Source organism: Macaca nemestrina, unplaced genomic scaffold, assembly GCF_043159975.1.
Source record: "Macaca nemestrina isolate mMacNem1 unplaced genomic scaffold, mMacNem.hap1 Scaffold_531, whole genome shotgun sequence".
Taxonomy (NCBI): Eukaryota; Metazoa; Chordata; class Mammalia; order Primates; family Cercopithecidae; genus Macaca; species Macaca nemestrina.
Window position 1 is genome coordinate 22,214 of NW_027257707.1, and position 27,249 is coordinate 49,462.

At 40.6% G+C, this 27,249-nt stretch overlaps 1 long non-coding RNA gene across 1 annotated transcript; it reads right to left on the reverse strand.

The window, feature by feature from the left end:
• Positions 1 to 535: 535 nt before the first annotated feature.
• Positions 536 to 24,070, reverse strand: LOC139361500 (uncharacterized). The gene is made up of 5 exons (XR_011619056.1): positions 23,879 to 24,070; positions 20,272 to 20,328; positions 16,549 to 16,688; positions 1,078 to 1,126; positions 536 to 634 (listed from the first exon to the last, which is right to left on the reverse strand). It is a non-coding gene; the product is annotated as an uncharacterized lncRNA (long non-coding RNA).
• Between the last annotated feature and the right edge of the window lie 3,179 nt (positions 24,071 to 27,249).

A 27,249-nucleotide genomic window follows, 5' to 3' on the forward strand; every position in this document is an offset into this window, starting at 1 on the left:
TACAAGATGCAGATATTAGTAATACCCTCTTTTTAAGTTATTAAGAGGATCGAAAGAGTTAATAAAAAGTAACAAATAAAAGGACTTGGTAAGAATAGGCGCAGAGGGGAAAAAAAGGAAAAATAAATCAATAAATGAATAAAGAAATAATTAAAAAGACTAGTGCCTAGCACAGAAAAGTTCATCGGGAATTAATTCTATAACATGAACTCAATTTTGAAAATCTTCAGAGTACATAAAACTTTTAACTTACTAGGGTATACATAGCGATAATAAATTTACAACTGTAGCCATGTTTGCCTACAGTAAATATAACAAAGACTAAACAAGCAGATACTAAATCATTAAGTGATTATCAGTTAGTATCTTTAATTTTCTTATACTTCTATATTTTCTATAGATCATCTTTATAACAAGAAGAAAACAAACCGAAGGAAAATGAAATGAATTCTCTCAAAAAGAATTAAGTCAAGACAGAAAGAAGGCTCACAAATATAAAATATCTCTTATGGTTTCTTTAAAATTCTTAATAACATACCTTCTTTGCGCCAAGCTGCACTCTGGCTTTGCCTTTGAGTCAGGTGGCATTTCTTTGCACGATGACCGGTTCTATTGAGTAGGCACTGCTTCAGCCCTACAGGAAGAACAAAACGTCTCTGGAACACAGCAGCATTCCTGATTCCCACTTGAGAAGGCCTAACAAGATGGCATGCACCTCAACAGCAGCAGATCAGTGTTAAAAAGCCTGGAGACAAGGGCAAAAAGTAAAATTGGACCATTTCCAAAATCTCACAAAAAACAACAAACTGACGTTCTAAGTGCCCAACGTGAGCAAATTAGAACTTTAAATAAAGGTCGCTCTCAATGCCGATCCTAGCATAGATTCAGCACCACGTACAATCTCATTTTACTGGTTGACCTTTTTCATTCTTGAAAGTAGGAGGTAAGAAAATAAAAAAAAATAAAAATAAAAAACACCAAAATTTTTTTAAGAGAACCTTCTACTGACAACCTAACTTCCCATAACCGAAACACTCTATTGAGAGCAAAAATTGAATATTATAAGAAAATAATCACCTGTTTTGTGAGAAGTTCCATACATAATGCTCCTCCACCCAATACATACCTTGAAAAGAGAAAAGGAAACAGAAAAAATTATCACGATAATTATTCGTGCTTGAACAGTTTCTACGTGCCATTACTAAGAAAGTATGCACACAGTAAAGATGAGACGAGAACATGCAAGCGTGAGCATACTTGTTAGGGATATAGGATTAAGGGCAATTTAAAAATTCTAATGTTTCAACTGTCATGTACTTGCTCTGAAATTCTAGTCAATTGTTTGAAATGGCTCTTAGAACAGAACACTTTGAAATTTTTATGGTGTCAAAAATGAAGAACTTAGCCATAAATATTCCAAAGCATAGGGGCAGAAGAACCCGTTTCCTTAAATGGCATTTGAGTATTCTTTACAACTGCAACTTTCTCTCCCATCCTGTGATGGCCAAGAGTTTTTCCTCTGACAATGGCACTGAGCTTACCCGATCCAAAATATGAACATCTGCATTGCTTCATGGTAGGAATTGTTTTTCCCCATTCTTTTGTGAGAATCAAATGGTTCAGACCATGTAGCTCCTCTCTGGGACTGCTCAAGTCCTTTCCATGTCTGAAGACTATTCTCTGAACTAAACATAACTTCTGGGGAGGTACCAAATCTCCCATTAGAAACTTATTTAGATCAATATGTTTTATCCTTTTAACTCTTTCTGAAATAAAATCATTTCATTTCTCCTTTAATGTTATTTTATATTTCAAAATACACAGATAGCATGCCTAAGAGAAAATCAAGGCAATGACAGTTTTAGAACACAAACTGTGGTAATTTTGAAAACACAAAAGCTAAGACCACTGATTAGGTCTATGTGGACATCAAGTCCTCCACAACCTGTTCTGCCCTCTGGGGCTCTGCCCACACATTTCCCTTGCCTGACATTCCTTCTGCTTCCTACCCTTCCAAACTCTGTATTTCTCCCCCCAAAAACCTGCCAAGAGCACTCTAGCCTGCACATCTTCCATTCCAGCTAACCAAAGGCATCCTTGTGTTGACTAAACCAAATTGTTTTGCAGAGAAGCCATCTAAAAACTTCTACTGTAGACCATTCACCTTCATAATTGTTATGATGACATTATTCAATAATAAAATGAGGGAAAGAAGTCCTCTTCACTCCCTTATCCTGGAGAATCCAAGCCAGTGTCTTTCCCACTTGCTTTCCCCAAACTCTGGGACTTTTGAAAGTAACAGTTTAATGGAAAGGAAAGAAAATCTGAAAGATAAACTCTCCAAAACATTAAACTCATGTAAAGTATCACGGGATTAAAAATGTTGATTCTTTGTGTATTTCATTTCTGAAACATAGAAATCTATCTCCCACTGCTTAAATCTGCCACTGGACTAAAAGAGTATTGTATAGAATGTGCACTCACTGATTTAACAGAATTAGAACATCCAGGCCTTCACTGAGATTTTGCTTCCACAACCACTCCAAGTCTAGTCAGGAGTTAATGAGTTAACACCACACTTGATCTTTAATTAGTGAACACCACAGTTGATCTTCACATTTTGGAAACTCTGACAGTAGACAGGGACTTGTTTTGGGAAAGGAAGTATACAGTAGACATTGTTACTCACTACCCAGCCACCACCACCTTTCCTTTAAAGCACTCCACTCTTCTTTTAAGGTTGCAGAGTCTCAGAAAGTGGGAAGAAAGGAAGTTTTTGCATTTTCTGGTCAAAACAAAGTACATTTGTACAACCACATAATACCTATGCAAAGGTTTGTTGAAATCTGAACACAAGACAGAAGTAGTTCTAGCACCTCCACCAAAAGTAAGGTCAGTAAACTTTTCTTAACACACAGTGTCAGCAGCAGCGACACTGGAAAGTGGTCGACTCTACTACTGTATTAAATTATCTTCATTTTGTCAATATGTGTTCCACATTCTTACTGCTCTTTGTCTCCAAAGGTTTCCTGCTGAATATTGAGACAGTTCAAGAACACTAGGAGAAAAAATTCTTAATAATCCAAGTAAGGGTCATCTAAGATAATATGCCACATATACAGACACAGTCATATTTTCAACTATAAAAAAGTTCAGTTGTCAAAGTTGTACAGCAAACACTATCCTAGGCTTAGCCTCTTCAGGCATTTGATTTATAATCACTGTAAAGAAAAGTCAGTCACAAAATGCCACGTTTTGTATGATTCTATTTATATGAAATGTCCAGGACAGGCAAAACTACAGAGATAGAAATTAGATCACAGGTTGCTAGGATGAAGCATGCGGGAGACAGGTACATGACTACTGATGGGTACGGGATTTCTTTTTAGGGAGATGAAAATGTTCTGAAATTAGGTAGTGGTAATGGTTGCATAACTCTGAATATACTAAAAACCACTGAACTGTACACTTGAAGGGTTAGGCTTATCACATAAAAACTGTATCACAATAAGGCTGTCAGTTGGGAAAATGTTTGGCTATGTCAAGAAATAAAGAAATAGGGTCATAGCTAGAAAATATGGGATATAAAATACATGGAACAAAACTGCTGAATAATCTATCTAGAATCACACAATGCTTAAGTTTTACCCTGACTAAAATCACAAGCTTTGCATTTTATTGGTGTTTCACATTTTTTACTTCTTCCTAAGTCAGCCAATAATTCCTCCTCCTCACTTAATAGTGGACTACAAAGACCAAGCCATTTTGATTCTGCTGCCAATGGGCTTTCACATTTCATTCCTCCTTCCACCTCCATGACTACCAAACCAACGTAGGTTCTCCTCCCTTCACTCTAAGACAACAGCGTGGCCCTCAACTACTGTCACACTCTTCAAGGCTCTGTGAGGGCAATGTGTCTCATATTCTCTTCTGCTGCCACCAGATTTATTGTAAGACAGTTTCTTTACTGTTACTCCCCTATTTCTCAACCAGTTACATAGATAGATGAATATTCAGGCATAATAGTTGACCTACCAGAAAAAAGAAAAAAAAAAAAAAGATCTGTCACCAACCCACAGAACTGTTTGAGTACAAGATATTACGCCAGCACTATTTCCTACAAACCTTCAACATGAATCTTGTCCTCCTTGTGTTATAGCTTCAACTGGTGTCTTACACTCTGAATCTCTCATTCTCTTTCCTAGACACCTGATTGTGTTAACCTGTCACCTACGTTAATAATTTTCCTTCAACTTCCACCAGCTGACCAAACCCCACTCACATTTCATTGCCCAGCTGGGATGCAACCTACTTCATGAAGAGTAACTCTTTGCAGCTTTAAACCTCAAAGAAATTACGTCCACGCTTAGCTTTTCTTTTTCTTTCTTTTTACATGGAGTTTATCTTGTCACCCCGGCTGCAGCGTGGTAGTGCAATCTCGACTCACTGCAACCTCTGTCTCCTGAGTTGAAGTGATTCTCCTGCCCCAGCCTCCTGAGTAGCTGGGATTACAGTTATGTGCCACCACATCTGGCTAATTTTTTGTATTTTTGATGGAGATGGGGTTTTGCATCTTGGCCAGGCTGGTCTCGAACTCCTTACCTCAAGTGATCTGCCCACCTCGGTCTCCCAAAGTGCTGGGATTACAGGCGTGAGCCACCGTGCCAGGTCCATGGTTAGCATTTGGTAATCAATGGAGTACTTAGAATACTTAGTACTTTTAATCTCCTCTTATATAGCTGGCATTTGGTATAATGAAAAACACTTTACTACAAATCAGAAGATTTATTTGGGGAGGTCACAAGCTGACTTAGTATTCAAATTATTCATCCAAATAACAAGGACCATAACACACTGTGGCAAAAAAGAATCAGTGAAGAAACTATGGAATGGATTTTGAAATTAAAAATGTCATGATTCATAACTTCAAGTATTTGTCTTGATTCTAGGTGGTATACTAAGATCATAAACTTACATTCTTGTGATTCTTACAACAAAATGTTGAAAAGCTATACTCGTCCATTTTATAATCACATTTGAAAATGTTTTCATACATTTATTCTGAATTTGCAGATTTTTGTCCAAATCTTTTGTTCGATCATTTTTTTTTTCCTCTCAAATGAGATTCTGTACATAAAATGACCTGTCTTCCTTTTCCCGTGCTTATGGGAATACTGAGTCAACATATACAATTTTATAAACCGTCACATAAAACTAAAGCACAATACTTATGTCTTTTCTCCCCAATCAGTAAGGGCTTCATTAAAAAGACATTTTGACATTCAACTATGAAAAAACAAAAGAACTATGGCTTGGTGGCAAGTAAAAGGCTGGTGTGGTGATCAAGAGACACAAGGGTTAAACATTTAGTATTTTTCAGCCTTGTGTTTATTTTGTATACGTAAGTATTTCGCTGGGTAACCTAACATTCAACATCCAAAACTGACTATGAGGTTCTGCGCCAAGAAAAGTACTTTTTATAGCAATTTTACTGCCTAAACCAAAACAGTCTAGAGAAGCTTTAAAGGTAACACAATAAAACAGTACACAATATTAAATAATTCTGCTTCACACCCAACCAAGGACTTCCACTCACGCTAATAGTATATTTGTGATCAATTTCGTAACAACCTGTCAAAAGGAGACCTCTAACATCTGCCCACTAAGGGATCACTTCAGCATTTTCTGCTCTGCAGCAGAAAACACACGGGAATCACTCAGAACTCAGGATTTCCAACAGAGCAGCATTTCCAAGGGAGTAAGCCAGAGGACACCATCCTCTGAGATGCTGTCAGGTACATTATTAAACAAATTTGGGAAGAACAGAAAATAGCCTCAAGGCTCCAAGAAGTCCTTCGGTAAAAGACATTTTGATCCTGGCTTCCCGCAAACCTTGAAATCCCCAGAAAAGAAATATGTACTAACATATCACTATACTGGCACTCATAGAACATTTTGGGAGATATGGCAAAGATTAGGCTGCAGGTATCAGGTAAGTAAACTCTTAAAAAACAATATTGTACAATCTTTTAATTTAAAAATTAAAAGAAAAACAGAAAAGCAACAGCAAAAGATACATAAATAAATGAAAAAATTTAACAAAGATTATTGGGCCGCGTAAGTTGCTCAGACCTGTAATCGTAATACTTTGTGAGTCTGAGCGGAGTGGATCGCTTTAGCCCGGGAGTTTAAGACCAATATGAGCAACATGGAAAAACCCTGTGTCTATCAAAAATACAAAAATTAGCTGGGTGTGGTGGCACATGCCTGTGGTCCCAGCTGCTCAGGAGGATGAGGTGGGAGGATGGCTTGAGCCCCGGAGGCAGAGGTTCCACTGAGCTGTGATTGTAGCACTCGCTTCAGCCTGGGCAACACAGCAAGACTCTGCCTCAGTGAATGAGTGAATGAATAAATACATAAAACAATATTACTTTACTGTGTGATAGAACTCAAAATGAGCTCAACACATCCATATGTAATACTAAGGGTTTTTAATAAAACAACAACAACACTCTTTTTGTTTCTCTGAGCTTTTACAGATGGATATCATGTCCAGATAACTATTCTGTAGTATCAACACCACAGTTAATACAAATTCTGATTATACAGAAATGATTCTTCACAGGATGTTAGCCCCCAAAACACATATATAAGTATGTAAAGCAAATATAACTAAAAATAACGGTAGGAACAAAGCTCTTCTGGAGAAAGTTCTGAAGTCTGAAGTGGTTGCTCATATTTTTAATCTAAATGCAATTATTACTACCTCAAACATATAAATCATCAAAGTAAGGGTGGGGTATATTTAGATTTTAATCACCATAATGTGGATTATGTCACATAGTAGAATTAGTCAGCTGAGTGTTTGAAAATCCTCAAGTTACTTTAGATTGCTCATACTTTGAGGGTCTACGGAACATTTCATAACTAACCTAGCAAAGTGTGATCTTTTCCCTACTTCTGTAAGACTTCCAGCCACAGAAAAGAAGCAACAGAAACTTCAGTCAAACTGCAAGACAATTACCATTGGATAATACTAAACTGTAACTATCACCTCTAACAATAAGTAGCCAGCTCCATACATCCATGAGATTGCCCATAATTATTCCTAGAAGTACTAATTAGGATCACAGGCACGTGGGGAACACTCGGTAATCGTAACATTCTCTAAACCCTCAATCACAATTTACATTGAGAAATACTTGGTTTTTATGATAAAAGAGTATGTGTATATATATGTATGTATGTATAAATATGTATATGTGTGTGTGTGTTGAGTCACTAAAAGCCCTATCTATCAGCAACATAATGCTTGATGACGGTTCCGGATGTGGGCCCCAGAACAACAGCATCAACTTCACCTGGGAACTTCTAAAGAACGTAAATGCTCAGGTCCCACCACAGACCTATTGAATCAGAAACTCTGGGACTGTCTCTCCAAATGAATTCTAGTGCACACTTTATTAAAAATGAAAAAACAAAACATAGGCCAGGCACAGCGGCTCACGCCTGTCATCCCAGCACTTTGGGAGGATAAGGTGGGAGGATCGCTTGAGCCCAGCAGTTCAAGAACAGCCAGGGCAACATAGTGAGACCTCATCTCTATACAAAAATTAAAAAAAAATTAAAGTCAACACTTAACACTTTCCCTCCTGCGAGAACAGGTAACACCACTCACACAAATGGAGGATCAAATGAAAGTTATCCTAAAAAGCAAATAAGTAAGTTTAATTAATTTTAAGAACATCCTTAATGCTATACTATTTAGAAGATTTTAAAAGAATCTATAAAGAATATGTACATCATTATCAGACAATAGGTGAGAGTCACAAAGGTAAGATTGGCACCACAAACCAAATGAAAGAAAACTAAAGCAAATAAAAATGAAGTTAAAATCAGGTCCAAGCAGAACACTGTTTTGGTAAACTTACAAAACACAGGAAGGGGTTCCACTTCAATAGAACTATATAAAGGAACCATTCCAATAATGACAGACTAGGTAACTTAGATCAGTCTTCTGACTGAGAACTAGAAAGGTGGACAAAACGTAACGATTACAGGGCTGAGAAAAGGCAACACCAGAGAACAGGGTCTTCTTTTCCCCCTTAGGTTTTCTTCCAATGACAGAAGAGACAAAGAAGAGGTTAACAAGCTGAGCTAGAACTCACAGCCTCACAGAGCTCACAGGGAGATACACATTGGAGCTCAGCATCCACGGAGGAGAGGCCCTGCTAAGTAAGTCTCCCACTCCTTAGGTTGGGAACCTGAAGAACAAACTGCAAATTGCCCTGAGAGGGAATGAGGCCAGCTTGAATTATCTCAGTCCCTGATTGGATAAGACAGTCCTGGGTTGCTACTTTCCAAGCCCGTTTCAGGGGCAAATGTAAATCCTCTCTGGAGAAGAATATCATCCAAGGCTTCAAATTAGTACTACCATTTTTCATATATAATGTCTATCACTAAAAATAAAAAGCCACATGAGACGGAAAGATGACATAACAGAAAACAAGAGAAGTAAACAACAGACACAAAACCACAAGCGATGGAGATAACAGAGTTAGCAGACACACTTTAAAATAACTCTGCTGAACATGAGCAACGAACCACAGGACAAGACTGAAAACCTGGCAGAGAAATGCCAATTATAAAAATGAACCATATGAAATTCTGCAATTTAGAACTATCACAACTGAAATTAATAACTTAATGGATAAGTTTAACCACAGCAGGAACCTAGCAGAAGAGAGATTCAATAAACTGGAAAAAGGTCAGAAAGACAAAAATGTAGAAAATAGAGAAAACAAAAGGCAACATATTGAAAAGTTTATAACATACGTAGAGCCCTGGAAGAAAAAAAAGAATGGGACAGAAGCAATAGCTGAAGATACAGTTGCAGAGAATTTTCCAAGACTGATCAAAGACCACAAGATTTAACCACAAAAAACACCTCAAGAGAAACACGGAAGCTAGCATATGAGAATCATATCTTCAAGGTGCCGAATAAAGGAAACTGCCAACCTACAAACTTACACTTAATGAAAATACTCTTTGACAATAAAATAAAAAATAAAGGAATTTTTCTATCTGCAGACTCACACTAAAGGAAGTATTAAAGGATAGTTTCAGAGGAGAAAGAGGATCCTCGATGAAAATGTGGAGACTAAAGAGCATGAAAAAGAGCAAATATGCATGTAAATCTAAGTGAATATTGACTAATTATATAATTATGTGTAGGGTTTTAGATAAGTATAGACGTGAAACATATGAAAACAGCAGCACATATTTGGGAGGGAGGACATGAACTCACAGTGTGCTAAGGTTCTTGTATTGACAAGGAAAAGGAAAAAAATATGAATCTACAAGTTTATGTTAGACTTTCACACATCAAGGACATATTGTAACTATAGGGTAATGAAGAAGAATAAGAACTACGCTGACAGAGGCAGAAAACTAGAGTCATCAAAAAATCTAAAAGAAAGACAACATGGAGCACAAAGCAAGAAAAACTAATAGGAATGACTCATCGATAAGATGGTAGACTCGAACCCAACTATCAGCAATAACTAATTGGCCCAATTAAAACACAAACATCATCAGACTTGATAAAAATATATGAAGAGAGGAAGATGAGACAGAAGATGAAAGATAAGAGGAAATCTTTTTCTAACTTACAATAGAAATGTAAGATTATCCACAACATACCAACTTAATGACACAAGATACCAACTTAATGACCATGATTATAATCTACTTTCAAATGAAGTAGCTCACTTTTATCTATAATTTAACAGACAGAATGAAAAGTATAGAGGTTGATGTAAAGCTTGGTAAAGTACAACTTCATTTAACCTCCTATTATTTAGATCTTTAAATATGTGAATCCCTAGGGAGTGACTATAGAACACCTGAATTGATTATGGGTGAATGAATTCATTTTAAACTGTTCAGAGTAACTCTTCTACATCAAAACCTGGGGACTCTATTCCATAAACTGTACCCTGGAACTCAAGAATCCAGATCTTAGAGAAATAAAAAGAGTTCTTCAGGAAGGGGGAAAAAAAGGCTGAGGGTGACTGTTCAAAGGAAGTTTGAGTTACCTTTGTATATATTAACTCTGAACCAGACTCTCAGGCTCTACAAGAATCTCATGAAGCTATCTGACTTCCTATTTAACATCTCAGCCTTGTAAGCTTTACTTAAGGATGAAGAACATTCTTTTTTTCAAAGGCTACATCACTAGATGGGTCTAAATAGTTACAAGTCACTTCCTTATATTGGGTAGAAAATCACCTCTTTGTAATCTGACTTACTAGTTCTAGTTTTATGCTCGGTCTTCACCAAAAACAAATAAAAACTAAAGCCTCCATATACATACTCCTTCAAACAGTTGAAGACAAGCTATCATGAACCCCCATATTTTCCTCTCCAAATCCACAATTTCACCAGGTATCCTAGGTCATGGACTAGAATGAATTTCTTTCCAATCCTAGTTTATTCTCTAAATGAACCTAAACTTATCTAAATAGACCCTTCTTAAAATACTACCTCAGAATTCAATTCAGTAATTCTGATGTTGCCTGTAACAACAGAAGACAACTTCCTTAAAAAGCACAGCAAGTCGGATTTACCAAGTAGCTGACGAGGTCGCATTCCCTCCTGCCCTCACTCCCATCTTTGTGTTATAGTTTATCTCCAGTTCCATTTTGCTTAGTATTCATGACACTCAAGTTGTCACTGTGGACATCAGAGACTATAAATATATATTGTTCTGGCTCCTTCCTGTACATCTTTCCGAGTCATACCTGCTATTCTCCAAAGTCTGTGAATCCCGATACTAATAACTTGGCAATTCAGTTTAAGGTCCTCTTCAGAAGGTCAATTAGCTCAAGGCAATCACATTCTTACCAGGACTCTTAAGAAATACTCCAACCCCAGAAAAAGGCCTTTCTTTCTGGTATCAGGAGCCATGGGCCACAAACACAAATCCAATAGAATTTCAGTCATTTACCTACCAGATCGTCCCCTCCCTGAAGTTCTAGCTAGAGTAGGAAAAAATAATGAAAACAACACCTGTAGTCACGAATCCTCCAGTTTCCTGGTCAAGATTTCATATTCCCTTGAAGATACCTCCCACAGAGGACGTGACAAGGGAGGGGCACAAAGGGAGCTACAGGTACCGATAAGGTTCTATTTCTTTTGTGTGTGTGTGTGTGTGTGTGTGTGTGTGTGTGTGTGTATATTTTGTCATCAAAGATGGAGTGCAATGGCACAACCTCGGCCCACTGCAACCTCTGCCTCCTGGGTTCAAGTGATTCTCCCACCTCAGTCTCCCACAAAGCAGGGCTTACATTACAGGCGCCCGCACCACGCCCAGCTAATTGTTTTGTATTTTTAGTAGAGACGAGGTTTTACCACGTCGGCCAGGTTGCTCTCAATCTCCCGACCTCAGGTGATCTGCCTGACTTGGCCTCCCAAAGTGCTAGGATTACAGGCATAAGCCACCAAGCCCAGCCAAAGGTTCCATTTCTTCAGTTTGGTGTTGGGCATATGGACGTATGATTTAATGTTTTAAAAAAGAAAGATACGTTCCTGGTGTTTTTGTGTTTTGTTTTTCGTTTTAGGCCTGTGTGCTTCATGCATTCCCCCACATGAATCCGTAAAGAAGTAGCCATTAGCAACTTCAGTCAATATATAACGGATTCATACTTTAGGAAGACAATCCAGTTGACAACCACAATAGTTTCTATGACAACAAAAGTGAGAGAAAATACTGACATTAGGGTCATTTCAAGAAAGTTCAATCATAAGATATATCCTCAAGCAAAAATATACACAAAAAGCTAAGTTCGAAGCTGTTGGAAAACTACTACCATCCTTAGAGTAAATACAACAAAGTATTGTTTTATGTCTGTTTTTTTCATCAAAATACCTCATATAGCCATAGATTTTAAACCATTACATCCCATCTAGATTCCGTATTAGATCATTAACATTTCTTCTAGATCCCACTATTATTACTTTGTAACCTTTATTTTTAGCATCTTAAAAATACTTTATTAAATATAACACATACATTCAGAAAAGTACAAGAAATACACCTTAAAGTATACCTTAACAAGTTATTGTAAACTATTTTCCCATGTAGCCACCAACCTGGTCCAGAAACATATTCCAACCAGTATCCAAGAAGCCCACAGATGTGCCTTTCAGGTCACGCCTCCTTACCTCTCGCCTGGATGGACTCCTTACCCCAACCTCTAGGGAATCACCTCTTTGTTCTTGATAGTTTTACTGCTCAAGTATGAATCCAGAAATAAGTGTTTCTCAGTTTTCTTTTCATTTTAGTACCCCTAAGAAGCCTTTTTAGAAGTTTTCTTCCTAATTCTACCCCATGCTCCTGTGGTGGAATTTCAACACCACAGATATATTGTATGTTGGTTTATGTTATATGATCCTTTGGAAGGCAGCAGACCATTATAATAGGTAAGATTTTCTTTCACTCTAAGGACCAATTTTCACTCCACTGCAGGTGATATTGCCTCTACTAAGAATGTACGCCCAAGCCAACATTAGTTTTGCCTATTTTTGAGCTCTATATAGAGGAAATTGTACAAAATAGATTTTGTGGGTCTGGTGTCTTTTGCTTAACATAGTGTTCAAAGTTCGCCCAGCTGGTCCCACTCAGCTGTAAGCCATTTTATGAATACTGCAGTTCTTCATTTTCTGTTTGGGGCTATTATAAAAGATGCTGCTCTGAACATTCCTGTCTCCTGGTGCCTACGTACTCCTTTCTTGTGGAGTATATATCCACAAAATTCCTGAACCATAGTATATGAGTATTTTCCACTTTACCAAATTGTTTCCCAAACACTTGTACAAATATACACCCCCATTAGAAAAATATAGAGTCCCCTAACAATTTTCTTACCTTAAAAGGTAAGTTCAGCAAAATATCTCCTATGCCTTCTTTTTCTTTTAAGATCTGAAGATCACTGTGCAAAGGACTATCAGGGTCAACCCTAAGAATCCCAAAACAAAAAACAGTTCAAACAAAAAGATTTTTTTTTCAACTAATTCAAAAATGAACCCGTCTGAAAGTTATAATAGAGCACCTAGGGTAAGTTCCAGAAAGAGAAGATCTTAAGCTGCTCTATATTCCCAGGAAAAATAGAGGCCACTATAGCTTCCAGTTCCTTTAAAATAAATGTCCAGAAGAGATGACAATAGCCTAAATCAGATCTAATAAGGGGGTTCAGAGTTTGCAGTCATTCTAAAGCAAAACAGTCACATGTATGTAATTTTCTCAAGAATTTAAAAGAAGTTTAATATGCTTTCCTAAACTTGTATTATTAGCCAAGGGGTTCGAGGAGAACAATCTTCCATGGATAGAACCATGAAAAGTTAAATCACTAAAAAATCGGTATTTTCCCACAACTGTCCTATACATACATGTCCAATACGATTTCCACCCCCACCCCCTCCCTTTTTTTTGTTTTGTTTCGTTTTAAGAGACAGGGTGTCTCGCTCTGTCACCCAGGCTGCAATATAATGGTGGAATCACAGCGCATTGCAGCCTTGACCTCTCCAAGCTCAAACGATCTTCCTGCCTCAGACTCCCAGCACCCCTAGGAGCTGGGACTATAGGTGTACTCCACCTATATATTTTAAAAGTCATAACATAACCTTCTCTACAATAAGAGTTGATTGTTTTGCTTTCAAAACTGGGGGAAAAGTCATAAAAGTCAACTTGGCAATCATTCTCTGTATAACGAAATGTATTACTCTCATTTACTTTCCAAGCAATATTGCTCAAGCTTGAGCTTTTTGCTAGAAGATAGAAATCATGTAAGAGTTCACTCTATCAGGAAAATGACAAAAACAATTCTGATGGAGCTATAAAAACATTTCTTTAAATCCAAAAAACAAGCAAACTCATCCTGTCTTACCCTCTACATCTTTTGGAACTTGGTTGCCTTTGAATTTCACAAAATAAAGCTAGTAAACATTTCCATTTTAGTCCACTTTTAAGAAATGACATTCATAATCTGACAACAGAAAAGAGCAAACGAATAAGAAGAAGAGCAGGGATTTAGAGATCCTTCCCTGTCGTGTAACTCTGTGATCTGTAAATGTCCCTGAGCTCTTTCATAAGTCTATCTGAAGCTTGCACTGACCCAGACACAGCAGCCTGAAACATAAAAGTCGCTTTTCACCAGGGTCTACTGAGCCAACTAATTTTAAGATTTAAAGTATTTCAACCTGATATAAAAGATTACAGTAGCCGGGCATGGTGGCTCACACCTGCATTCCCAGCATTTTGGGAGGCCAAGGAGGGTGGATCACTTGAAGTCAGGAGTTTGAAACCAGTCAGGGGGACAAGATGAAACCCCATCTCTACCAAAAAAATACAAAAGGTAGCCGGGCATGGTTGCACGTGCCTGTAGTCCCAGCAACTCGGGAGGTTGAGGCAGGAGAATCTCTTGAACCTGGGAGGTGGAGGTAGCAATGAACTGAGATGGCACCACTGCACTCTGGCCTGGGCCACAGAGCGAGACTCCATCTCAAAAGAAAAAAAACGAAAAAGATTGCAATAAGCATGGATCATCACTCAACATTTTAAGAAGTAAAAAAAAAAGTCCAATTAAATGAAGCATTATGAACTTTCAACAGAATATAAAACTAGACACAAGTCTGATAACTTTCTTGTTTCTTATCATCTGAAAAACTCTAACCAACATGTTCCAACTACCATGGACTCTACGATAGCAGAGAATTCAGTATGAGTCTATTCCAAATCCCAGCAATTTCTGAAAATACTTGAAGATACTCAAGGTGACACATTACTAACTAAAAAAGACTTCCATCCATAAGACTACAAGTGAGAATATTACACAGACGGTCTAGTTCACACATGGAGACTCTGAGAACCATGTGTGCCTACATGCAACTGGTCTCAGTTTTTCAGTGCGGGGACTTCTCTAAAGAGGAAAACATATTGATATCTTATCCTAAGACTAAATAGAAATGGAACTACTTTTTGGTCATGTGAAACTAAAGGTTTTAAAGACTGCACTATACTCTGAAAAAGAATATAAATCAAGTTTACAAAGGTATTACTTTCTAGCTATGTAACCATGAGCTCATTTCCCATCTATAAAATATGAGAAGTTTCTCCCATCCCTAAAATATGAAGAGCACCTATTTCACACAGCGGCTATGAAGACTAAATCAGAAGATATATAAAGTATAAAGTACTTGGCATAGTATGGGTCATGCAAAAGTGTTCAATAATTTACACTTGTTTTGAAGATAACTCAAACTAGAATCGATTACAAGACACAGAAAGTACAGTAACATTAATTCAAATGCTACAGTTAGTTTTTTAAATAATCAAGATATGAGAAATTGTCTAAATATCTTTCCTCTATGAAAAATTATTAATTACATTGATATACAACTAAGACTGAAGGAGGGATAGTAATTTATCTGGTTTCAACACTTGGCATCTACTGGCCTAACAATTCATTCCCTGTTTTGGAGAACCTGTGCCCAAGACAAAGTAACTTGTCCTCGGCTTTCATGGAGTTGGTAAATAGCTCTAATAGAAGACAGGAAGTAGTAAGTGTTCAGACTATCATCTGACGTTTCCCTACTCTGTCTGAGCGCTTCATGTACATACACACATCATTCTCATCTATTTTTCATAGCAGTCATCCAAAAGGTATGTACTGTCTATCCATATTTCACAGTTAAGCAAAGTGAAACCAAAAAAGGTATGTTTGTCACCAAACTCAATATTCCTTTCACATCCTGCCGCTTCATATAAAAGAGATGTTAAGTAAAAAGAGAAGAATAACTTTTGGTTTGGTCAGAGCAGGATGGACCAAAGTCAGCTTCCTGAAGGAGAAATAATTTGAGTCATTTTGTAGAAGAGAATGAATGTCAGTATACAGATGCCACAGAAGGAAGGTAAGCAGAGAAAACAGCATAAACAGGCTGGAAAGGAGCATACACAGGGATCAGCAGGTGGTTCCAGGATGTGAAGAGCAGATGAACAGGGTAAAAAGTGGCTATTCTTAGATGAGAAAGATAACCTTGGGCAAGAAAATGTATGACCGTGGCGAGGCACGGTGGCTCATGCCTGTAATCCTGGCACTTTGGCAGGCCGAGGTAGGAGGATCGCTTGAACTCAGGTGTTCCAGAGCAGCATGGTCAACACAGTGAGACCTCATCTCCACTAAAAATAAAAAAAAAAGCCTGGTGTGGTGGCACATGCGTACAGTCCAAGACACTTGGGAGGCTGAGGCAGGAGGATCGCTGGAGCCTGAGACATCAAGGCTACAGTGAACTACGATTGTGCCACTGCACTCTAGCCCAGGCGACAGAGCAAGACCCTGTCTCCAAACCAATAAACAGATGACTGAATCTACCACTAAGGCAGGAATGGAGGAGGAGAGCAGCTGAATTCGGCAGGTTCACGAATTGCCAGGTATTAACTATAATGACTTAACCAAAAAGTCCAGGCTCTAGCTATTTATACACACTTACACATTCAAATGGTCTTGCCTTTCAGTCTTCCTAATTTTCTCTAATATTGCCAAATTTTCTTTTTCAATTCCTTCATCCTCCAACTTTTTCCCACTAATAGGCTCTTCTTTCATCTCACAGTGATCTCAGTCTTCTATATCCTGCAAAAAGAAGAAAAATGTTAGCTTATTCAACCTATTTTTCTTCAGCACTTTCTTATGCAAAAGTTAAATTATTCTTGATTCAATGGGGGACAAGAAACAGAATATATCTACCCTATGGGGAGAGAGAAAAAGCCCACACATTCCATTCATGAGGCTCCTACCTTTTATACACTATATGTTATTTAAAAGCTAGACTCTGTGTAAAGCAGATTTAAAAGCTTTACAAAGTCATAACTATTACTAAATAAGCCATCATTTCTTTATTTACTTCTTTATTATTCCTTTTTTTTAATAGAGTCTTACTCTGTCACCGAGGCGGGAGTATAGTGGGGTGATCTCTGCTCACTGCAAATTCTGCCTCCCAGGTTCAAGTGAATCTCATGTCTCAGTCTCCCGAGCAGCTGAGTTTCAGACCTACACCACCACGCTCAGCTAATTTGTTTATCTTTTTAGTAGAGACAGGGTTCACCATGTTGGCCAGGCTGGTCTCAAAGTTCTGACCTCAAGTGATCTGCCCACCTTGGTCTCCCAAAGTGCTGGAATTCCTGGCATGAGCCACCACGCCCAGCCAAGGCATCTTTTAAATCTCCTCTTAAGAGGAACCTTTGAGACAGTTTAGCAGCAGGTGTCAAGAACCTTAACTGTTCATAGTTTGTTCCAGAAACTCGACTTCTAGAATTGTATTCCAAGAAACTAGTCTAAGATGTAAACACAAATTTAGGCATAAGGATACCTATTGCAACCTTGCAACCACAAAAGCACAGACAAAATCTGCATGTGCAAAAATAGCAAAACAGTTAACTCAATTCCATGAACTATTAAGAGGCCACTGAAATACCAACACAGCATAATTTCTCCTGTATCAAAAAACTTTGAAATGAAAAATGGAATACACAAAGGAGTAGAAAGAATTTCAATTATGCTGAAATATGCACAGAAAAAGACCAGAAGAACTTATATTGAAATGTTCGTTTCAATTAATTATAGTTGTTATCTCTGGAGACTTTTGGTGCTTTCCCTAATTTCAGTTTATGGTTTTATATAGAAAGCATCTATTGACGTTAATAACCAAAAAAATGAGTCAGAAAAAGAATTTGATTTCAGGTGCTCAGGAGGTTGAAATAGAGGGCTCCTTTGGGCCCAAATGTTTGAGGCTGCAGCAAGCTATGGTCATGCCACTGCACTCCAGCATGGGTAACAGAGACCCTATCTCAAAAAATAATAATAATTTAAAAAGAATTTGAACAGTACCCCCCAGAACAACATCTTTATTCACATCATTCTGTTCCCTCCCTTCCCATACTATCTGTTCTTACACATATACAAATATATGCAGATTTTTAAAAATCCTTTTTTCAATTAAATTATTTTTCCACTTCAAATGCCAAATACTCTAAAGAAGTAGTTTATACTCATTTCGATTCTTTTTTTTCCCAAGCCTGTTAATTCACTGATTTCTAGAGCAGGTTACTGACTACCTCCACTCAAACTCTGCCCATGACTCCATATGTCATGAAGCTCCCTTCTCCCTGTGTGCACCTTTCAGCCCTGACTTTCTATCCTATGCTTGTTTTCCTCCCATGCTCACAAAATGACTTTGGTCTGTATTTCCTCCTATACCTTCAACCTCAGTCATGTTCCCATCCACACAAAACTTCTCCACCTAAGTATTAATCAGCACATCGCAAACAGAATTCAACACATATTTCTAAAACAATATCCTCAGCACACTATTCGCTGCTCAAGGTCTTCATATCAATAATCACACCAAATAGAAACACATGCCTATCTCGAATTCAAGACTTTTAACCATCTGCCTTTTCTGGCCAATCTTGCTTTCCATGACTTCAACACATCAACTTTCCTTCTCAAAAGAAAAGCATCCAATGCACCCAAACACACCATGTCCAAGGTTGTTCTGGGCCTGTTCCCATGTTCTCTCAGGAGCCTAGCATATCTGCTTTTCACCTGTCCTAATCTGACATCTCCAACGTCTAGTCTCTTACCTTTCTAGATTTCCCTCAAAGTTGCGGTCCCTTGTTCATTATCTTGTGAGGGGAAAACAAAAGGGTTCATGATCTTTAGTACAGTGGCCGCGTGACCCACGGAAAAAGTTTAACGTTTTCATGCAGTTTATTCCACCTCAGCTAAACTGTATAAAAACATTGAAATAAATTCTCATTCTAATTGGACAATTCTAAGAAGTACTTTCCTCCCAGACTCATAAAACAAGCCTACAGCCAGGCACAGTGGCTCACACCTGTAATCCCAGCACTTTGGGAGGCCGAGGTGCTGGATCACTTGAGGCCAGGAGTTCAAGACCAGCCTGGGCAACAGAACGAGACTCAGACTCCACACACACACACACAAAATTAGCTGGACGTGGGGCACCTGCCGTTAATCCCAGTTACTCCGGAGGATTGCTTGAACCTGGGAGTTCAATGTTGCAATGAGCCGTGACCACGCTACTGCACTCCAGCCTGGGTGACAGCGAGACCCTGTCTCAAACAAACAAACAACAACAAGTCCACAACACTACTTCTTCAGTTCTGAAGCACTCTAAAGTATATTTTAGATTAATAATTTCCAAACTAAGAAAATGAAAGTCTGAATTAATTGTAAGACCCCAAACAGAAAATGTATTTTAAAACAATCAAGACCATAAAATTCACATGCCTTCTATTTGGTCAATGCAGAGACAAAGATCTTTGTTCCAAGGTTTTAATGTAAATGCAAAGCTTCAGAGCCTGAAAACATCTGAAATTATACCCAGAACTGACAACTGGCCTAGGCTCAATGTCATTGGAATTTGCTCTACTAAATTTTTTACCATTTGTATGTGTTCCCTCCAAAATTCAGGTGTTTCTAATGTGATGATATTAAGAGGTAGGACCTTTAAGAGGAGATCAGGCCAACAGGGCTCCTTCCTCCTTAATGGGATTAAGGCCGTGATGAATGAGGCTTCACACATGGGACTAGCTTGCTCTCCTGCCCTTCTGCCTTCTACCATGGGAGGATGCCACAAGAAGGCCTTCAGACATTAAATGTTGGTATTTTCATCTTGGACTTCCCAGTCTCCAGAACTGTTAGAAAATAAATGTCTGTTCTGTATAAATCACCCAGTCTCTGGTATTCTGTTATAGCAGCATAAAACAGACTGAGAGAAAATTCCGTGATGGTTTTTCAACAAGAGACAGTTTCACTACTTCTGGTGAATAGTCCCTAACATGTTCTCAAATTCTCCTTTTATGCAAACATAACATTTTTTAAACGTAGTAGTTCCTCTTCCTAAAAATAACCGAATGCATGTTAAGGACTGATTAGTATTAAATATAAACACAACTTTGGTGGTAAAAGTTAAGGACTTTTGTTTTCCATGAAATCAAATCCAAAGAATTCATATAAAGCATTTGCTCAAAGGCGTGTCATCGGTTAGAGGTAGTGTCGGAGTTGAGAAATTATATTCCATTCCAAATACAATGTGCTTTCAATTATTGCACATTAATAGTAGTTTACAAAGGAGATTCATGGAATTACTCAAATCAAAAATGACATTTATGAAATGTCGTTCTTATCCTACTTCAGCCATCTCCTCTTCTTCCTCTTCCTCTGAAGTCACTTCCTCTGTTGTCCCATTCTGAAACAGAGAAAGAATCTGCCAGGGTTACACAGGCTGAATACAGGCTAAGTCCATTAGGAGACTGGTGCCATAGCTTTAGGGACAAACTGTCAACCATCTGTCACTGCAGTGCCGCTACCAGAGAGCTTATTAACATTAAATGTTTATTTTTAAATCCAACTCTGGTTTGACAAACAACAGTCATCAGCTTTTAAAAACGGAACAGAAAATAGAAGAATTAGGAATAAAAAAAGCAATCAAAGATAAATATAAAATATATAAGTCAAATATAAAGCAAAACTGAAAACAACGTTAAAACAGAATCTAATTTAAAATAAGAAAACATTTTACTTACATGGCTATGTGTATAAGATCAATAACTTATTTTATAAAAAATAAATATAATCAATTATCCATTCCTTAAAATAACTACCTTTTTAACTTTGAAAAGCCTGAATCATTACATAAATTCAATTGCCTTTCATTTTAAAAGATCAGATGTGTGATTTATAGACACTTCACAAAACTAAGAATTATGAAATGATTACCACCTCACTAAAAGGCAAATTTTAGTTTTAAAAACAAGTTATTTACTACAAAATACCTCTCTACAAGACAGAATATACCAACTGACACAATTGACGATCATCGAGTTTAGAAATGAATTTAATGGGGTTTTAGGAAGGGCCTTCATACCCAGTTTGGACAAATTTCAAAAGATAAGCTTCCTGGCCAGTGTACAGTATATAAATGCATCTTTAATCATGAAGGCCAGTTCAGGTTAGAACCCAGAATATGTAACATATCAAGAAACTAGGATCCGGAGATCCAGTAAGACCAACAAAGGTCTCAGCACTTTCTAAGCATCTGTTCTCAGATACTCTGATAGAGGAATACTTAAGAAAAACAAACCCATGATCACAGAGGGTGTTAGAACTCTTCTGGATCAGTGAGCTGGAGAATGCCATGTAGATAAACATACCCATGCAGAATTAACTTGTATTTCCTTTAAATCTGCATCTCTTTAGACATTCTTTGTCTTCTAAAATCTAAATGGAAAAAGGAAGCGAGCAGCAGCTTCCAACACGTAATTCACACCTTCTTCCTTTCCCTAAATTGTTATATTTTGAGTATCTAAAGAATATATACTTAGCCTAGCAGTTCCAAAGACTTTGCTTGCATCAGTGATTGAAAGAGCATTTTTGAAATGCTCATTTCAAAGCCTACCCAGAGAATCTGTTTTCCTGGTTGTTGTTGTTGTTGTTTGTAAAGGAGTCTTGCTCTCTCACCAGGCTGGAGGGCAGTGGTAGGATCTCGGCTCGCTGCAACCTCTGCCTCCTGGGTTGAAGCGATTCTCCTGCCTCAGCCTCCCGAGTAGCTGGGACTACAGGCGCCTGCCACCACCCCCAGCTAATTTTTGTATTTTTAGTAGAGACAGAGTTTCACCATGTTGACCAGGATGGTCTCGATCTCTTGACCTCATGATCTGCCCACCTCTGCCTCCCAAAGTGCCGGGGAGAATCTGTTTTTAAAAAACTCTCTGAGGTGATTCTGACATGCATCCATGTCTGTAACCATCAGCCCAGTTACTCTCTTTCATTTTACAAACGACAAAGCTGAGCCCCCACCCCTCAAAAAGGGTAAGTAATTTAATCAAAACAAAAAGTGAGTTAGGGTTGTGAAATCCTAAGATGAATTTCTTTTCAGGATGTGGCCTGGTCCTCTTTCCAAAATCCCATCAAAATGACAGTATTTTATTAAAAAGAATAAGTCTGCCGCAGCAGCAGAAAAATAACACATACAAGGAGAATACCCTGAGTGAACCAAAATCACAGGGACATGCTGGAAGACACAAAGCAGATGGAATCAGACTGCTGGGCTTGACAAAGCCACAGACCCAATCCAAATAATGGAGGGACCACTTTTTTCCAGAACAATCTAACATTCCTTTTTTTTTTTTTTTTTTTTGAGACGGAGTCTCGCTCTGTTACCCAGGCTGGAGTGCAGTGGCCAGATTTCAGCTCACTGCAAGCTCCGCCTCCCGGGTTCCCGCCATTCTCCTGCCTCAGCCTCCCGAGTAGCTGGGACCACAGGCGCTGCCACCTCGCCCGGCTAATTTTTTGTGTTTTTAGTAGAGTCGGGGTTTCGCCGTGTTAGCCAGGATGGTCTCGATCTCCTGACCTAGTGATCCGCCCGTCTCGGCCTCCCAAAGTGCTGGGATTACAGGCTTGAGCCACCGCGCCCGGCCCAATCTAACATTCTTTACTGTACTTCTCCCAGCTACTGTTGGTAAGGATCACCCTCCGATATAGGAAGCCTGTCTTGATGGCCTCTTACTATGAGTGTGAAAACCAGAGAAAAAAGACAATGTTTTTGATATAACTCAACACAGCAGCAAAATCTTGAAAGAGACACCATCTCTGCCTTTTAACTCAGGAGCTAGAAAGCTCTCCTGCCAGCATCTCCCCACCCTGGTGCCACAGGATGAGCATGAGTCTGCAAACCAGGAGAGGGAGGCCCCAGCAGAAAAGAGTGACAATTCTGAAGACACGTGTGATGGTTAATACTGAGTGTCAACTTGATTGGGTTGAAGGAATCCCAGCATTTTGGGAGGCAGAGGAGGGTCATTTGAGGTCAGGAGTTTGGGACCAGCCTGGCCAACACGGTAAAACCCCGTCTCTACTAAAGACACAAAAGTTAGCCAGGCGTGGTGGCCGGCGCCTGTAATCCCAGCTACTCAGGAGGTTGATGCAGGAGAATCGCTTTAACCCGTGGACTGTCAAGAGACATAGGCTGCAGTGAGCCAAGATCGCGCCACTGCACTCCAGCCTGGGTGACAGAGTAAGACCCTGTCTCAAAAGAAACAAAAAAACAAAAGAAAAAGAAAACTGTTTTTGAGCGAACTCTCCCTCTTATCCCCCAAGTTTGAGTGCAAGGGCTCGATCTCGGTTCACGGCAACCTCTGCCTTCCGGGTTCAAAGGATTCTCCTGCCTCTGCCTCCCAAGGAGCCGGGATTAAGTCACCTGTCACCACGCCGGCTACTTTTTGTATATTTTAGTAGAGACAGGGTTTCACCACGTTGGCCAGGCTGGTCTCCAACTCCTGACCGCCTGGGCCTCCCAACGTGCTGGGATTACGGTGAGCCACTGCGCCCGGCCGAAACACCGAAAAGCTTAAAGGCCTTTCCCCTTCCCCGCCCGGGCTCAAAAAACGCCAGAGCCGCTCTGCACCGCCCTGTCGCGGTCCCCGGAGCAGGCCGGCTGACTCGGGCGACCCTGGCTCTCAAGAAGGCTCTGGCCACCACGGGCTCCCACCTCTGGGCGCGGTGACAGGGGCGGAGAGGGGCCGGCAGCCCCCAGCCTGCCCCCCGCCAGGAGCCGGAGAGACGCGGCCTCCGCCTCCTCCCACCCAAGCCTCCCTCCGTCCCGCGGGCGGGCCGGGCTAGTCGCGGGAGAAAGGGGCGGGGAACCGGGGTCTCTCCCGGGCAGGCACCCGTTTGTTCCGGGACTCCAAGCGCCCCCTCTCCGCCCTCACCCTGCCCCGCGAGGCCTCGGCAGGGCGCCTCACCGTCATGTTGCTGTGGAGCGTGAGCCGGCGGCTGCGGGCTCCTGGTTCTTGTGGAAGACAGATGCCAGCAACTTCAGTTTGGCCTTGAGCCGGGACACGGACATCTTCCCCTCATCTCCGGCGGGAGGGGCGCGGAACGGGAGACTCTCCGGAGCCGCTGTCACGGCCGCGACCACCCGCGGGGCCGCCCTGCAGAGCTCTCCCAGCTCCGCCTCTCCCCGCCTCCTCCAGCCTCCTGGGAGCGCGGCTGGAAAATGGCAAGGGGGCACGGAGGTGGCCTTGGCGGGAGCTGTGTGGAGGCCTGTGGAGCTGCTCCCATTGTAACCCATCCACCGACGGGAGGCGCCGCTCCTGTCAAGCCGCAGCTTAAAAGGGCAACAGCACCACCGCCCCCGCTACCGCCTGGGAAAGGGCTGCCCGCGTCCCCGTCCCTGTCCCCGTCGCCCCTCGCCCTTCACCCTTCAACCCGGCGTGCCCCGCGCGCATCCGTTTTGGCGGGTGCACGAGTCCGGAGCGTGCGCGCGCCCCCGGCTGCCCCCTCCTCCCTTGACCCAGCACCTTTCTGCCTGACCCATCTGGTCCCTTCCTCACACTGGCTGACAGGAGGCTCAGGGCGACACAACCACCAACTCTGTAAGTCTGTGTGTGTGTGTGTGTGTGTGTGTGTGTCTCCCAAGGGGGGGTGGGTTGTGTGTGTGTCTCCCAATGGTGTGTGAGTGTGTGTTTGCGTGTGTCTGTCCATCTCCCAAGGGAACAGAGCACTGCTGAGTTCAGGCTGATGATTAGTTCGTGGACTGTTAGCAAAATGCAGTTACAGGAAGGCTGTGTGCTGATTTGTCTTTTGCGGTGACATCATGTTGCTCATGTTTTATGTTTTTCAGAGTTCATTAGTTTCTATTTGTTCTCAGTTAATATCTAGCTCCAGAGATTGTGTAAGTAGAATACCCCCAAACTGAAAGTCACCTAGGGAAAATATAGGAAACATATGTGACCCATTTAAACTATAGTTGAAAACGTGTACACTTTAGTTTCCTGTAGCCAACACTGGATCATGGGTAAGGGCACAGGATCCCAGGGTTGGACTGCCTGGGTTCAAGTTCCAACTTAGCCACTTGCTGGCTGTGAAATACTTGACAGCTTTAAGTGTCAGTTTCTCTCTCTCTCTTTTTTTTTTTTTTAAACTTAATCCCAAATGTGATAGTAAGTCTCAGTTTCTCGATGTGAAAAACAAATTATTCAATGAGAGTCTGTGTGAAAACTTGAAAGTTTTTAAAGCCACTGCCTGGCTCAGGAAAGTCCTCAGCTTTAGCGGTTATTAGCTATGATTATTATTGTGTTGGCTACACGTGCATTAATGAGGCAGGAAAATGCTCAGGGACAACAACGAAGAATCCTAATGATCTCATCAGACCGAGAGGGAGGCATATGTGTCCATGCTCATGTTTCAGCTCGGAGCCCTTTGTATAGAAGGCTCTTGAACTCAGAGGCCCAGGCACTATCAAGTTGACTTTGCTGTGGAGCCCGCACTTTTGTTCATCAATGAAATTGACATAATGTTTGTTTGTTTGTTTTTTTTTTTTGCACCAACCATGTGCCTAGAGTTACCTGTGTGAAGAGGAGCATGCTTCAGTTGGCTGGAGTGAGCAATTCATCTTGTGGAGGAATGAGAAATGTTAGTGCTGAGACAAGAAACAGAAAACCCCAGGGTAAGGTAGGAGTCACTGAAAGTCAGGCAAAGGAACTGGCATCCAGTAACGAGTTAGGCTTTGCCGGCCTCTGGAGAGGAAAAAATTAAGCCACGCCCGAGGGCACAGATCCTAAGGGAATGTGGCAGCTCTAGGCTGTCTATGGAAGAGAAGCAGAGGGTGGCACCTGGTTGAAAGAGGGGGCTGGGAGACATAGCTTGAGCCTGTGTTTACAGATGGAGTCTCCTGATTCCTGCGACTGGGGAAGGAGATGGTGCCAGGATCAGGGGACCTCAAATCAGAACTCTTGCCACCAACACCCCTTCTTTTCAGGGCATCTTTCACTGCAAACAACAGATAAACTAGTTGGAAAGCTCAGCAGATTCTCACGGTGGTGTCTAGCTGCCCTTTAACCTGTGACTGAGAATGATGCCACTGGCCTGTAAGCACACATAGGAAAATCTTTACATCCAGGAACACGCCATGCCCCACGGAGACAGCTGTGTATGGTTCTTTAGGTTTGGGGTGCTGTGCTGGCAATTGCCTTATAAATATGTAGGATTAAAATGGGATGCCCTGGAGCTTATCTAACCTTTATCCTGTCCCTCCCCCTGCGCCCCAAAATGAAGGGGCTGCTAGTTTTGTTTGCTTTATGAAAGATGGATCTGTCATTGTTTTTAGAACCTTTGGAGAAAGATTTCTTGGGAGGAAGCTATCCTGAACCCCCAGAGATTTTCTCATTTACTGGCGCACCAGCTTTAGAGTCCTAGGTCTTCATCCTGGCTCAGCCACCCTCCAGCTGTGTGACCTTTGAGAAGTTGCTGTCTACACTGAGTCTCGTTGTCACCTATGAGTGGAGGCTGCTACATTGCTACTGTTTGGAGCACCTACCCCCAGGCACTCTTACAGCATGATGGTGAAGAAAAAATGCAATAATAAGACTGAAGGAGGAGGATCCCTTGAAGCCTGGAGTTCAAGACTAGCCTGGGCAACAAAGGCAGACCTCATGTCTGTGAAAATGTTTTTTAAAAAATTAGCTGGACTTGGTGGCTTACTCCTCTAGTCCCAGTTACTCGGGAGCCTGAGGTGAGATCACTTGAGGCCAGGAGTTTGAGGCTGCAGTGAGCCGTGATCACGTCACTGCACTCCAGCCCAGGCAACAGAGAGAGACCCTATTTCAAATAAATGGATAAGTCAATAAATAAAATAATAAAATAATGCATGCAATTACTACACTAGTACGTGATCAGGCACATGATAAATGCTCGATAAATGGTAGCCCCAATAAACTTTGTAATGTTTTGGTTGAGGGTGTTCTTTGGACTCAGGCCAGTGACAGAAGCATTGGAAAAGACTGATGTGTATGATGGCTGTTTCCTGCAGGGACAGGCCTGTATCTCCAGGGACCCGAGGCATTGGCTCCATGGGGCACCTTGTTCTATTTACACTTGTTTTGGGCAGCACCGATTGCCCTAGGGCTAAGCAGGACTGCCACCACTGACTCGATGGCCAAGAGTATCCCCGTCCCCAAGCTAGCCATGGGAAAGCCACTTGCATCATAAGACTTCAGGAAATCAAAGGGAATAAAAAGCACAATTTAGTCAGCTACTCTCCAGTTGATGGGCAATAGATTTTTGCTATTTTGAACAGAGTTGTTAGGAACATTCCTTGTCCACATCCCCTGTT